This window comes from Episyrphus balteatus, chromosome 1, assembly GCF_945859705.1.
Source record: "Episyrphus balteatus chromosome 1, idEpiBalt1.1, whole genome shotgun sequence".
NCBI classification, from domain to species: Eukaryota; Metazoa; Arthropoda; class Insecta; order Diptera; family Syrphidae; genus Episyrphus; species Episyrphus balteatus.
In genome coordinates this window covers 122,908,310-122,921,260 of record NC_079134.1, presented here as the reverse complement: position 1 = coordinate 122,921,260, position 12,951 = coordinate 122,908,310, and the positions used below count along the sequence as shown (strand labels likewise).

The 12,951-nt window shown below is 31.5% G+C and overlaps 1 protein-coding gene across 2 annotated transcripts in view; it reads right to left on the bottom strand.

Moving 5' to 3' along the window:
* LOC129917929 (putative phosphatidate phosphatase) overlaps nucleotides 1–12,951 on the bottom strand; it is a 106,523-nt gene that overhangs the window by 27,048 nt on the left and 66,524 nt on the right. The window lies entirely within an intron of this gene.

The window sequence follows — 12,951 nt, the reverse complement described above, 5'->3', positions numbered from 1 at the left end:
ATACCGACTCGTTTTTCTATTTATCTATCAAACTCAATGAAATTAGTTATAAATATTAATTTTATAGATTTTTATCAATTTTTTTGACACACACATGGAGAGCATTCTATGAATAATAACAAAACATTCAGCTGACCAAGAACACACTGATGAAGTGGAAGATCCACACTCGGTGAGTCTCGTTTTTTTCTAACAAGTTTTAGATCATTATTTGCTTATCATGGTTTGCACGCGTGGCTGCATTATTTATCAACCTAAACCTTACAGATAGGTTGCCCTAAGCCCTTTCGTTGGTTTTCACGTCTGTCTATTAAAAAAAAAAGACAGAGGGACAGTAAAAAAACACCTTTAAGGAGTCACCACATGTCTTGAACACAAACGATTATGATGTGAGGATTTTAAATGCATTTTTTTTTATATTAGATATACGTTGCGATCACAATCAAATCCACACGCCAGGTGATAGCGCCAGGCGCAATCCAATGCATCATTGTCAGTCTGGCAGATAGATACTTATATAGGCTCGTTAGCTCACCTAGATAAAATCGCCCAACTGTCAGAATATATGCTTGCATTTTTCGTTATTTGAAAAACAACTCACGGACGACTTTGCTTCTCCTTTATAACTATCTATACGAGAAGTTGCAAAGTTGCAAACGATTAAAACTGACGTAGATCTTTTCCCGTCCGCAGTCAGCAGCAGCGGGACAGCAACCATTAGCGACAGCGCGATCATGGTGTTTGGCATATTTCGAAGAACTATCCTATTCTCATTACACATTATACTTGGACTTGGACAGACGGATGGATGGATCGATAAAATGACTGGTAATGGTAAGTACCTACTTGAGTCAATCTCAAGGGTGGGGAGTTTTAAATTCATTAATAAAAGTTGGACGAAGTGTTGAAGGTTGATTGTACCTGCCTAATTGACACCTGAAAAAATGCAATTAATTGTTCTCAGAGTTAGAGTATTCTTTCCTTCGTTTTTTTTTTCTGTTGGTTTAAAAGTATATTTGCAATGGGTGTTCTTTTGTTTTGAAGTTTATAATTACTGTAAGATGTGATGGAATTTACAAGGCCGTATTATATAGAGACAATAGAAAAATCAAAGCCCAGCCAAAATAGAATTCCCAGACTATTGGTTAAAATAGACGTGGAGTCTTGTCGGGACAAGAACCTTATTCATATCTTCCTGTTTAATACTTTGTATATGAAATTTCAATGAACATTGGGTTACTTAAAAAGCTACTAGATTAATTTGCTATCTTCCAGAACCAGTTAAACTACAAATATTGCAAATTTCCATGGGGGTAAGCCTTGAAGTAAGTGGAAGATGGTTTACGTGATTCCTTTTATGAAGCTTAGAATTCTGTGATCGTTGAACTCGTTTCACAAAAAGATCATTAACCACACCTTATATGAGCTACTTCAATGCAAAGGGAGCAAAGGTCTATAGGTTCAACCAATCTCTTTTCCTTGAAGAAAATCTTTGGGGAAGAGCAAAGACCGGGTTTTGAGGAAAAGTTTGGTGTCACAAACCTTTAATCACAAGATAGCGCCAGAACTTTCGCTGAACATGCGACTTATAATGTAAGAATAGCCATATCAAGACCCAAGTGTAAAGCTTCTGGTGCGTATGTCATTAGACTGTAGAGCTTTGTCAATCTTGATTGATCCGGTCTTTTTGATCCGTTCACCGAAAATTCTGAGTGATTGCAATCACTATAGACCAAATCAATCAATCCTTATATCAATCTCGTTCATAAAATAAAAAAGTACGAAGTGGAAAAGTACGTTTCGTTCATTCAAATCGTTTACAATCAAAAACCACGAAGTGGAAAAGAACGTTTCGTTCATTCAAATCGTTCACAATCAAAAATCATCTAAACTCGGATCTCGTTCATTCCATTCATTCTCAATCATCATTTCGATTCAATTCATACAACTGATGCAAGTTTATATGAGCAGGTTCAGACGTTCAGAGTTTGAATTGAATCGGATTCGATTGGGAATTTCTATCAAACATCTGACCTTGTCTTCTTTTTATTTTTGATATATCTATTTCGAAGTTATGAACTTGGCGAAGACATAGGGCCTTACTAATAATCAAATTTAACATTAAAATTTTCCAAAAATATATTTTCAAAAAAAAGCAGAGAAAATTTAGTTTTTAAAAATCTCTCATGAAAAATATAAACGAAAAATTGTTTTATATGGTTGCATGTTAATATTTCACGATATACGCGATGAACTTTTCAGACAAAATTCTCTAAAGAATTGGTATAAAATTATTGGACGAATATAAACATAATATTACCAAAGTTTTGTTAAAAATTAAAAAAAAATACAATAAAGTTTTCACGTTTGTTAAAAAAAAAATCAATATGGCTACCTTCAAACGCTTATAATACAAGAAAGCCGCAATTAATGTAAGTGTAGCTTAGATTATACAAATGTTTCTTATTTCTCTCAAAAAATGTCCACCCATTATGGACCCAATAGCCCCTAACACCACCAAACCAAAAAATTTAAGGAATTATAGCAATTTTAATATTGCACAAAAAAAAAAGTACAAAAGTGAATATCAAAAGTTTTTTTGTTTTTCTTAACCAAATTCTAAGTTTTCTACTTCATTGTAGTAAAGTTCCTACTCGGAAAAACGATCTAAAACTACTTTTGAAAATTTTCTCTTTTTAAGAGAATGCGTTTCTGTATTCGGTTTTTCAAAAGTCTTCTTTTTTTTTCTGCGACAGTGTTTTATTTTATTTTGTAGTACTAGGAAACGCATTCACTATTTCTGTTTCGATTCCATAAGTTTCTCCGATTTCTTGTTTCTTCTCTCATTTGTCAGAACGAAATGAGTGAAAAAGAAATGGTTTTGATTAAATGAACGAAAGAACGATTGATAGAGAAGACCGAATCTTTGGTGAAATTAATCTTTGAACGATTCGATCTTTTGAAATGAACGATTTGCCCAGCTCTATTAGACTGATTCAAAGCATTCCCGAAAATATTGTTGGAAATGACAAAAAAAAAAAATACTGTAAAAGTTTCAGCCTTTAATATTAACATTAAGTAGGTACCGCCGCGCCACATCGCAAATTTCTATTTCCCATATGATTTACATGGGAAAGATTGTGTTTTTAAGTTTGGAATTTTATATCTTTTTAACGGTTATTTTTGGCGCTGTTATGATCTTGATGTTGAGGGGTTCATAACTCTCTAACGTAACTGCTTCACGCACTAGCGGGGTTCGCCGGTTTGACCTCAGAACTAGACGGCAAAGCCTCCCGGTTTTGTATTGTTCCATTTCTGGAGGCCAACTTGATGCTGGTGTTTTTGCATTTGCTTGTCTACCTAAATTTCTCTTTACTTCTTATTGGAACGTTGTATGTTGTTTTTTGTCAACTTAAAACAAAAATCCTAGAAATAGGTACCATAATAATAGATCTAAAAGTGTGTTTTACTAATTTTACCTTTTTTTTTAACTTTATTTTCTAATTTTTTGAATTTTTGTCCATGAACACATATAGGTACATAACATATGTAAATCCAAGATCGACCACCTCTTTGACAACAATTTTGATAAATTTCTAGCTTACGAGTATATACTGTCTTGAAAAAGATAATTCCATTTCAACGATTATTCTGCTTGAAAAAATTTGGCAGCTGTTTCGTATTTCCCATACTAATAGCCTTCATTGTATCACATTTCACATATTTTCGCCAAAAATGGTCTTGCAAATGAATTTTGACACCAAAAAACACTAAAGGAACTATTTGAAACCTCGTTTTTTTTTTAACTGAGAAGACATTTAAGCAGTTAGACCCTCCCTCAAAGAATCAAGGAAGTCCCGTAAAAGTTCTTAAATATGCCAGTTCAGATGTTGTTCCAAGGATAAAAACCTTCAATTTTGCTTTGAGAGCGAGCTGCTTCTAGTTATGGTATGTGTTAAGATTGGAGGAGAAAATTCGATGAAGGGCTATATTCAGAAAAATCGACATCCCCAACAGTTTCTGGGACAAATGAAACATCTGAATACTGTTTCAACAGCTTACCGATTTTTTGTTTAGAAGATCGACCCAAATGGAGATGGACACTAACAACGTGATAAAATCAGTGCGTCGTGCGACGAAGTCAAGTTGAAACAAGTGGTATGTTCTATTTATTTCCCGAAATTTGTGACCTACATATAGATTCTTTTAAATACATACTTCAATTTGTATACACTTCAAATTAAATTGCACAGTTTTGGTTCCAAAATTTTAGTCTCACAACTATATAGCACTTAATGTAATTGTCCTCATATTCCATAAAATGGACAATAATGTCATGGTTTTACTGTCAACCATTAGCTTTTATTTTCAGGGGCGGATTTATAAATGAACCGCGCAAATGAAGAACCCGCTTTTGGAAATTCGATTTTTTCTCGCAGTTAGAAAACCATTTTGTTTCATCAGAACTTCTCTATTACATTTGAATTCTTTTTGAACTCAAAATAAAATTCAGTGATAATATACACTTTTTATATAGGGAAACAACTTTAAACCCTGAACCGTCCCTGATTAAAAATATTTCGCCGCGACTTAGGTTACTCTATGTGCTTTTATTCCAATTCCATTTGCATGCATTCCCCAATCTGGCAGCAATAATAATCGTTTCGAAACACTCCAGAGAATCATCTTAACAATAAAAATAATGACCCCAGTGTCAAGAGATACAAATTGGGTCACCGGAATTTGTTTTTTTTTTTTGTTTTATTTAATATTAAATCGAATATCAAATCACATGGTCCATTGAAAAGATAAATTTGTATATCTTGTCTGGAGGCGAATCCATCTGTACAAAAATAAGAAAAAATATTGGAACATTTCTGAAGCACTTAACACACTAACTGGCGATGGCGCATTGGTTTTGGTGATGGTGCTGCATCCAACCCATAATATTATGTGTGTCAGCACAATAGCAGCTGAGAGGGTGAGAGATTTTATTTTTGAAGCAACATAAATTTGTTGCAACAAAAACATACATATTTGATGCAATAAATGGGGCCGAGACCTTTTTTTTCATGTTTCAATTTACTTAAGTCAGAACGATCAATGACATTTTTATGGAACGATTTTTCATTTGCACTTCATTTAAAAATCTATTTTTTTTTTTTTCAATTTTTCGTTTTGTTTTTGATTTCTTTTCTTTTTTTTTAATTAAAAAGGAAAAATATTTTTAAAAGACACATATTCTTTTCTTTTTAACTAAATTTTAAACTTCGGTATTGGTTTCTTCTGGTGTTCAAATGGAGCATCATTGATTTATAGAGGTGGATGGCTTCCTTGTTTAAAACACATGTGAAAGGGCGCTTAGTCCCAGTGTTGAAAGACTTCAATTCAAATATTTATAAAAATTAAAAGGTAAAGGTAGGATATACACAGGAGTTTGTATAATCAGCTAGTTCTTAAACCAGAAATCCATTATAGACTGAGAGTTGACAGTTGAAAACATTTCAGGGGTTTTCTGTTTTTGGACGAAACAACTTATGAGGCGAATTTGCAACAGCACTAAGGAAGACTTTTCAAGTTCATTTTTGACAAAATTATGTTCAAGATGCATCGATTCCGCAATCATGAGTAAGAAAGAATAGACAAATTACACTAGTCAACAAAATTGAACTTTTTTTTTGCCACAAGAATCAAGATATACTTTTTTAGAGGAGAGAGATGTGCTAAACTCGAATCTGAAGACAGAAAAATTTTATTGACCTCCGTTTTTGAGATATTAACGTTATAAAACTCTAAAAAAAACTTCATTTTGGCTGTTTTCGAGCTTCTGTTTTATGTTGGGTAATTCATTATAAACAAATAGGAACAGACATTCCTCTTTCAAAAACTGTTTAAATTTTCGCGATATCTCTATCATAGCTCTAGATATCTTAAGTTTCAGTTAATAAGCCAAAGAGAAACTAAATTTAATCTAAAGTTTAAGTCACTGGTCATACAATTTTTGCCACAAGAACCAAAATATACTTTTCTAGAGGTTTTTGGGTTGTTAAACTCGAATTCGCAATCAGAAAAATTCTATTATCCTCTGTTCTTGAAATATAACCGTTACATCAAAATCGCATAGCGATTTCTAGACGAAAATTGATGAAATATCTTACACTGAAGGATATGGATAGGATATGTATGGAGATTACGTAAAAACTGCCAACTTTTTTTTAATCAAAATGGCGGCCAGAATTTTCTTTTTTTAAAATAGTATATAAGCTAGAAATTTGGCTAAATTCAGGTCATCTTAAATATAAAATTCCTATTCCATAGAAAAAAATCAAAAATTTTGTTAACAAAGTCCAAAAAGTGCTAAATTAGTAAAACACATCTTAAGAGCTCTTATTACGCTATTTCATGAATATTTTTGTAAAAAAGCACCATTTTGACATCTCTTCTATTTATGTTTCATAAAAAAATTGAAAATTTTAGGATTGTATGGTTGCCAACTATGTTTTTAAGTAAATATTAGAAAACATGATATAATGAAAATTTTCATTGTTCAATAAAACTGAGAATTTACTTTTTCGGTAAACCAAAATATAAATATACCGTTCAAGTTGACTTTGATGTTCTTAATTCAATTCCAAATCTATGACGTCACATATCGCAGATAAAAATTCAGTTTGAACTTCTTTTATCTCAAAAACGTGACGTCATAGATTTGTCTTCCTAAAATAGAGTTGTACTAAACTAGGGAAGGGTAAAAGGAGGGTGGTATTTTGGTCCCAATAAATAGCATGATTTCTTCTTTTTTTTTAGCTAAGCGACCAGTCTGCATTTAGCGAACCAGTTGCTGATTTATCAAGGCTGACTTCATGTTTTCGCTAATGATGATTGGACGGATCCCCGACGCTAATACCACCAGGTCTTGTGCATAAGCAATTGCCTTAACCTAGGGTTGCCAGATATATTTTGACGAAACTAGTAATCGAGATGCAAAATCCCGGACTTTCCCGGACAAATAAGGACAAAAAAAAGAGTACAAAACTAGGACAAAAAAAATGCATAATTTTATAAAAAAAATAACCGAACAATCCTTTTAACTTAAAAATCACATTTTTAACCCTTGTTCCTTGTATAATTTTTTTCTTATTTTTTCACAAAAAAAAAAACTCTGAGACAAAGTTTGGACTTCTCGGTATAGTATTATAATAAACATTTGAGCTATAATACTTCAAAAGTTGCAATGCAATTCCAGTTAAAAAAAATTTTAAAATTCCATTGAAAGAAAACCAATTGCGCAAAATTTTCAACGATTTAGTTAAATGCCAATAAAATTTTTAGTAAGTTACTAAGTAAAGAAATGGTCTTTTTGACTTAGCAACTTACTTAGATAAGTGGCTTTAGATTTTCCTTAATCGTTTAAAATTTTGCCGTATTCTATATTTTTGAGTTTTGATTATATTGGAACAGAATACAAAACAGAATTGAGCAGATAATAAACCAAAATAAAAACGCCTCGCTTTTAATGAACTCGATTTGTTTTTTGAATAATAAGGGCCAATTTTTCAATAGTCAGATAAACCTCAGAACTTATTCCTAGGAATAAAAGTTTTTTTTTATATTGACATTTCGTTGCTATGCTGCCAAAATGCACTAAGTCAAAAAACATAGTTTTGAGTAAATCGATTTTTAAGATTATTTCTCTTGTGAAAATTCAATGTTAACTGTTGTCTGTCAGATAATCACTTTAAGCACAAACTCAACATTTTGACATTAGTTTCCAAAAACTTTTTTGGTTTTTGAAAAACCAAAATGATAATTATGTGAACGAAAGTAGAAAAAGCCATGACTTAGTGCCTTTTACCTGTAATGATTTGCAATTATTTGTTCGTAATGAATACTTTTCTGGCATATGAAGTTAAAGGAAACAACATTATAGCACAAAAGTAAAGACAAAATCTAAATTATACCTAGTTAAATCAGAAATTTTACAACGCAGAAGAATCAAAAACAAGTAACTAATAAAAGAAGGCTTTAAAAATGGAAGCAATTTAAAATGATCTCTTTCACTTAATACATCCAGTTCTGGAAGGAAATCTTTTGTCTAACATTGTGATGGTAATGATGAAAACCAAGAATGATAAATTTCAGGAATAACACCTTTCTTACAAATGAGGCGTTTAGAATAATAAAGGGTGAAGTCCACTTCTCTGTACATAAGTCGGATTTTTAAAGGTCTTTAAAATTAAGGGTTTTGTTCTATATAAAATAGTATACAAGAAAGAAATCTATTTCAAAATTTAATTTAGTTCTTGAAAAAAGGCTTTTCAAAGTTCAAAATAATGCACAAATTTCAAATGGACTCTGAACACCTCATACATCAATCAGGTCTTTCTTCTTAGTTGTGCTTATTTAAGAGGTTCGGTGTACCCTGTACAGGCTTGGCCATTTTTTTACCGGCAGATAATTAGGAACAGGGTTTCTCCCTCTTCGAAAGCTCTTAAAAACGTTCAAGCTTCGAAAATTGTGGTCAAATTCATATTAAGTTTGAAGTTTATTTTTTTCGTATCGAAAACATTTAATTTGAAGCCAGTTACGAGAATTCTAATTCATTTTTAAAAGGTTATTAAGATTCATACATATAAAAAATTCAAGTCGTCTTTACTCGCTGATAAACTTACAATTTGTATTAATCTGTTTACATTTGACCGCTTTTTTCTTACATTTACCTCACAAGATACTTTGTAAGTCATTTTTCAAATTTAAAAATGTTGTTTTGAAGACAGGAAAAATGCACTAAGTCTCATTAATGCTTTCTCTTGCTATAAACTAGTACTGATTTAATTTTTTTTGCGTTACAGGTAAAAAGCACTAAGTCAACTTAGTGCGTTGTGCCTGTATTAAAGTTGTTTTTTCTGACTTCGTGCAAAAATATACCTCAAATAATTCATAAAGTACGCCAAATATTTCTTAGTGTGGTATTTTACTAGATCGATATCATCATTCTGAACCGTTTTGCATTTAAATCTAAAAACCCTTAAAATATGACTTAGTGCGTTTTGGCAGCATACCGACGATTTATTCTTATGATAGTCTAACTGACGATTGAAAAATTAGGGCTAAATGAATTAAGAGTAGCATACAAGTAGTGAGATACTTAAAGGCTAGAAAAGAGTACAATCCCGGACAATTGATAGAAACTATCCCGGACGTCCCCAACACAGCCAAAAAAGAGTACATGTCCGGGAAAACCCGGACGCCTGGCAACCCTACCTTAACCCCACCTAGGTTCAGTTTAATGATGACTTTTTTTTTTAATGTTTAGGAGTTTTGCATATACATATGTAGATGGCGCTATAATTGATTTTATAGCATTATTCAACAGTGGAAAAGCAAAACACTTAAATCATTTACACGTTGATGAAGAATACTAAACAAACAATGTTTTATGTTTCTTTTAAGACCTTACAAAATGATTTTATTATTATTATCAACATAACCTTCCAGACTATAACGTTCGGAGTTTTTGCTTTATTTACGAGAAAAATTTAGGAGAAAAGATTTATTTATACCTATGCATATAAGCATGGCATTTTTATGAAGTTTCTTTGAAGACTTTTTCCCATTTCATTTATATAACACGACATTTATTGAATTATGATTATGTGACTTTAATGGCCTAAAAATAGAAGGGGATTAGTGTTATTGTTTAAAAGAATGCCATCTAGAAAAAAAAAAAAGATGTAAAAACAAAATTGATTTCGAGAAGACGAAAACAAGAACAAATTAGTAACATGTTGAGTTTTTTGAATGCATTTTTTTACAATCTGTGGAAAAACCTGAAGTTTTTGTCGTTTTAAAGGGTCAAAGGTTGTATTTTAAAAACAATAAGTTTGAGAAAAAAAATTAGTGTTTCAAAACTTGTGGCTGAGTTAATTTATAATAAGTTTTCTTGTATCATACACTGTTCACTGTTTTAAACAAAATTGCATACTTTTGGGATAAATAGGAAAGTTTAAAGTGATGTAATTTCTAAAAGATGAGTTGCACAAGAAAAATTTTAAGGAAAATTTTAAGTAAAATGAGAACAGTGACCCTCTTAGAGGGGCCTAGTGGACGACGGAAACCTCAGCATTTATATGTAACAGATTGTAAACCACCTAATTAAACACGAAGGAAACGCTAACAATTCATTTAGTATAATTACACTCCACATCTTTCATATTTCGATTGAGTCTATCCAATGCGCTTTTGTGCGCCATTTGGAATTCATCAAAGGTTCTGATTTTGCTTGCTATGAAAATTGTAGCCATTGCTGATTGTTTCGCAATGTTCAAAGTCAGTTTTTCAGATATGTTTGATAGCACTGGTTTACAGTCAAAATGGACACTCAATTCCATTTTTTTTTTCTTACGTACTTTGACCTCAGGGACTCGGAAATCACTTAAAAAAAAATTACGTTGGATACGTTGGACCAAAAACAGTAGATTTTGAAAGTCCATATTTTATACAATTTTAGCCGTATTCAATTTTTGTGACCATTATGTGGAAAGATAAAGTATCTTCTGTTCTACTCCATATGTGCAATATAAATGCTCAAATGATAAAAATTGACCATTTAGTAAAAACATCAAAAAATTCGTTTTTTTTCTCTTTTATGAATAGTTTTTTTTAAGTTTTTTACAATATTTCAATTTTAAATATTTTTAAAAGGATACACACAAAAAGGAAATTTAATTATCTACAAAAAATTACTCAATAAAAATTTTCAAATTCGGCTTGATTTTCAAGTTATAGACAAAAACTCAAAAAGTTACAGAAAAAGTCGAAAATATTGATCGTTGCAAAAATGGTCATATCTTTATAATTTATCCATAAATTTTCAAGAAAATTATCTTTTAATCTATCTACTACTCATGAAAAATTTAAATCAATGAGGATTCGAAAGATTTTGATTTTTTCTTTCAGTAATACAATTTTTTTTGCAGAAATTTCCTTTAAAAACCTGTTTTTTTTAATATGTTTTAATACATTGCACTTAAACATCTGGAGTGACCCAGAAAAGTTGTTCTAGTGTTAGTTGCTTATTTACACAGCTTTCAGGTGCCGGCTTTTCTGTTCAGATTAGATTTATTACTGAAGATATAGCCCGAATACTAAGTAGGCTGGAAAAAGCTTTGAAAAATCATATCTCGAAAACCTATCCATAACTATTTTTTTAGATAAGATTTTCGAGTTTTCTGGGCTCAAATCTATACGAAAAGTTTAACGGCACTTGGTGTCCAAAATTTTTTTATTTTTTTTGTAAACTAGTGTAGTTTAACGGAAATTTCAACGCGTAATGAGCCGTTCGGTCTCCTCCTCCAAGAAAAAGCCATTTCTATAGTTATTCAGAAACTTGCATTTACAGTGCCTAAAAGTTATGACATGAGGATTGTCAGTCAGGAACTGGATGTTTTTCTACGATTTGTGTTTCGGTTGTGATTTTCACATTTTTCCAATGCTAGAGAAAGTTTTTTAGGATCGAGATGAATAAAAAAAATTGTGGAAATCAGTAAATCACTAACAGGGTTACCTTTGCGCCTTTTTCAGGAAAGGCGCAAATGAGGTATTTCGTGTGACTATCGTAATTAACTTATTCTATTTTCACATTTTTTTATTGGGGCCTCTTTTTTACCGACTTCCAAAAAGGAGGAGGTATTCAATTCGTCTGTATTTTTTTTTTTTTTATGTTTGTTACCACATAACTTTGGACTGAGTGAACCAATTTTGATAATTCTTTTTGTATTGGAAAGCTGGTGGCTGCAGTGTGGTCAATTTCAGTCATTTTTAGCCATAGGAACTATTTTAAAAACCATAACCATTTGATCCATGGAAGTCGGTTTTGTTTTTTTTGCTAAAAATGATTATTTTATCAAAATCCTCTTTTTTGGCCTCTTTTTGAAAATCTACGAAGGAAGCCTTGATAACTAATGTTCTCGAAATATCATAAAAAAAAATGGTTCAATACAAAATGCATGAAAATTTTCTTAAATAGTTATTCACAGCTCCAATAAATCAAATCGGTCCAGCCATTCATGAGTTATAAATGGACAAAACAAGTCTGACTTTGTTTTATTTAACTACGTCATTAGGGTAAATTAGGGCATTATGGCATACCTAAGCACAAACTCAAATAACTTTACTACGGACTACAATTTTTACTTCAATCGTTTTTTTAAATTAAATTTCATTAAAACGTAACATAAAAAAATTATTTAAGAATAAAAATTCAAGCTTTTTAACAAAAAATAAATTAAATTAAAAATAGTCCAAAAAAAACCATATTGCCCTATGTACGGGCAATATGGCGAACCCCATTTACTTCAGAACCCTTTACTTTTTTTACGTATATTCAGCATTTCTGAAATATAATTGTGAATAAGTTTCATAAAATTAACGTTAAATTGAGGTTATTTTCAATTTAAAAAAAATGCAGAGTTACTTTTGAAATTAGTTTTACATAAGGGCATTATGGCGCAGTCGGGTATAATATAGCGCCATAATGCCCTTATTACTTCTGCGCCATATTGCAAAATATAAACATATTCACAAAACTCCAAAAACTAAACACAATTCTTACTTCAGTTAAAATATAACAAGTGATATAACCAAACCAAAACTGTACTCTGCGTTTCACTCTTTACAACAAACACGTGCACTGTATACTTACCGAGATACACACAAACAAAAACAAAGCGATATTATATTGGAACCCAGAACCGGTATATTTTTTTTGTTTTCTTTTTTGTTTGGCACAAAAATAATAGCCCTGACCTGCGATCGTCACAAGGCTAGTGTTCGACGAAGGCCAAAGTTTCTGCATTGGTTTTATTTAAATGCGAGTATTGGAAGTATGGTAGTTGAGAGGTGCGCCATAATGCCCGGTGCGCCATAATGCCCGAAGTTACCCTATATGAA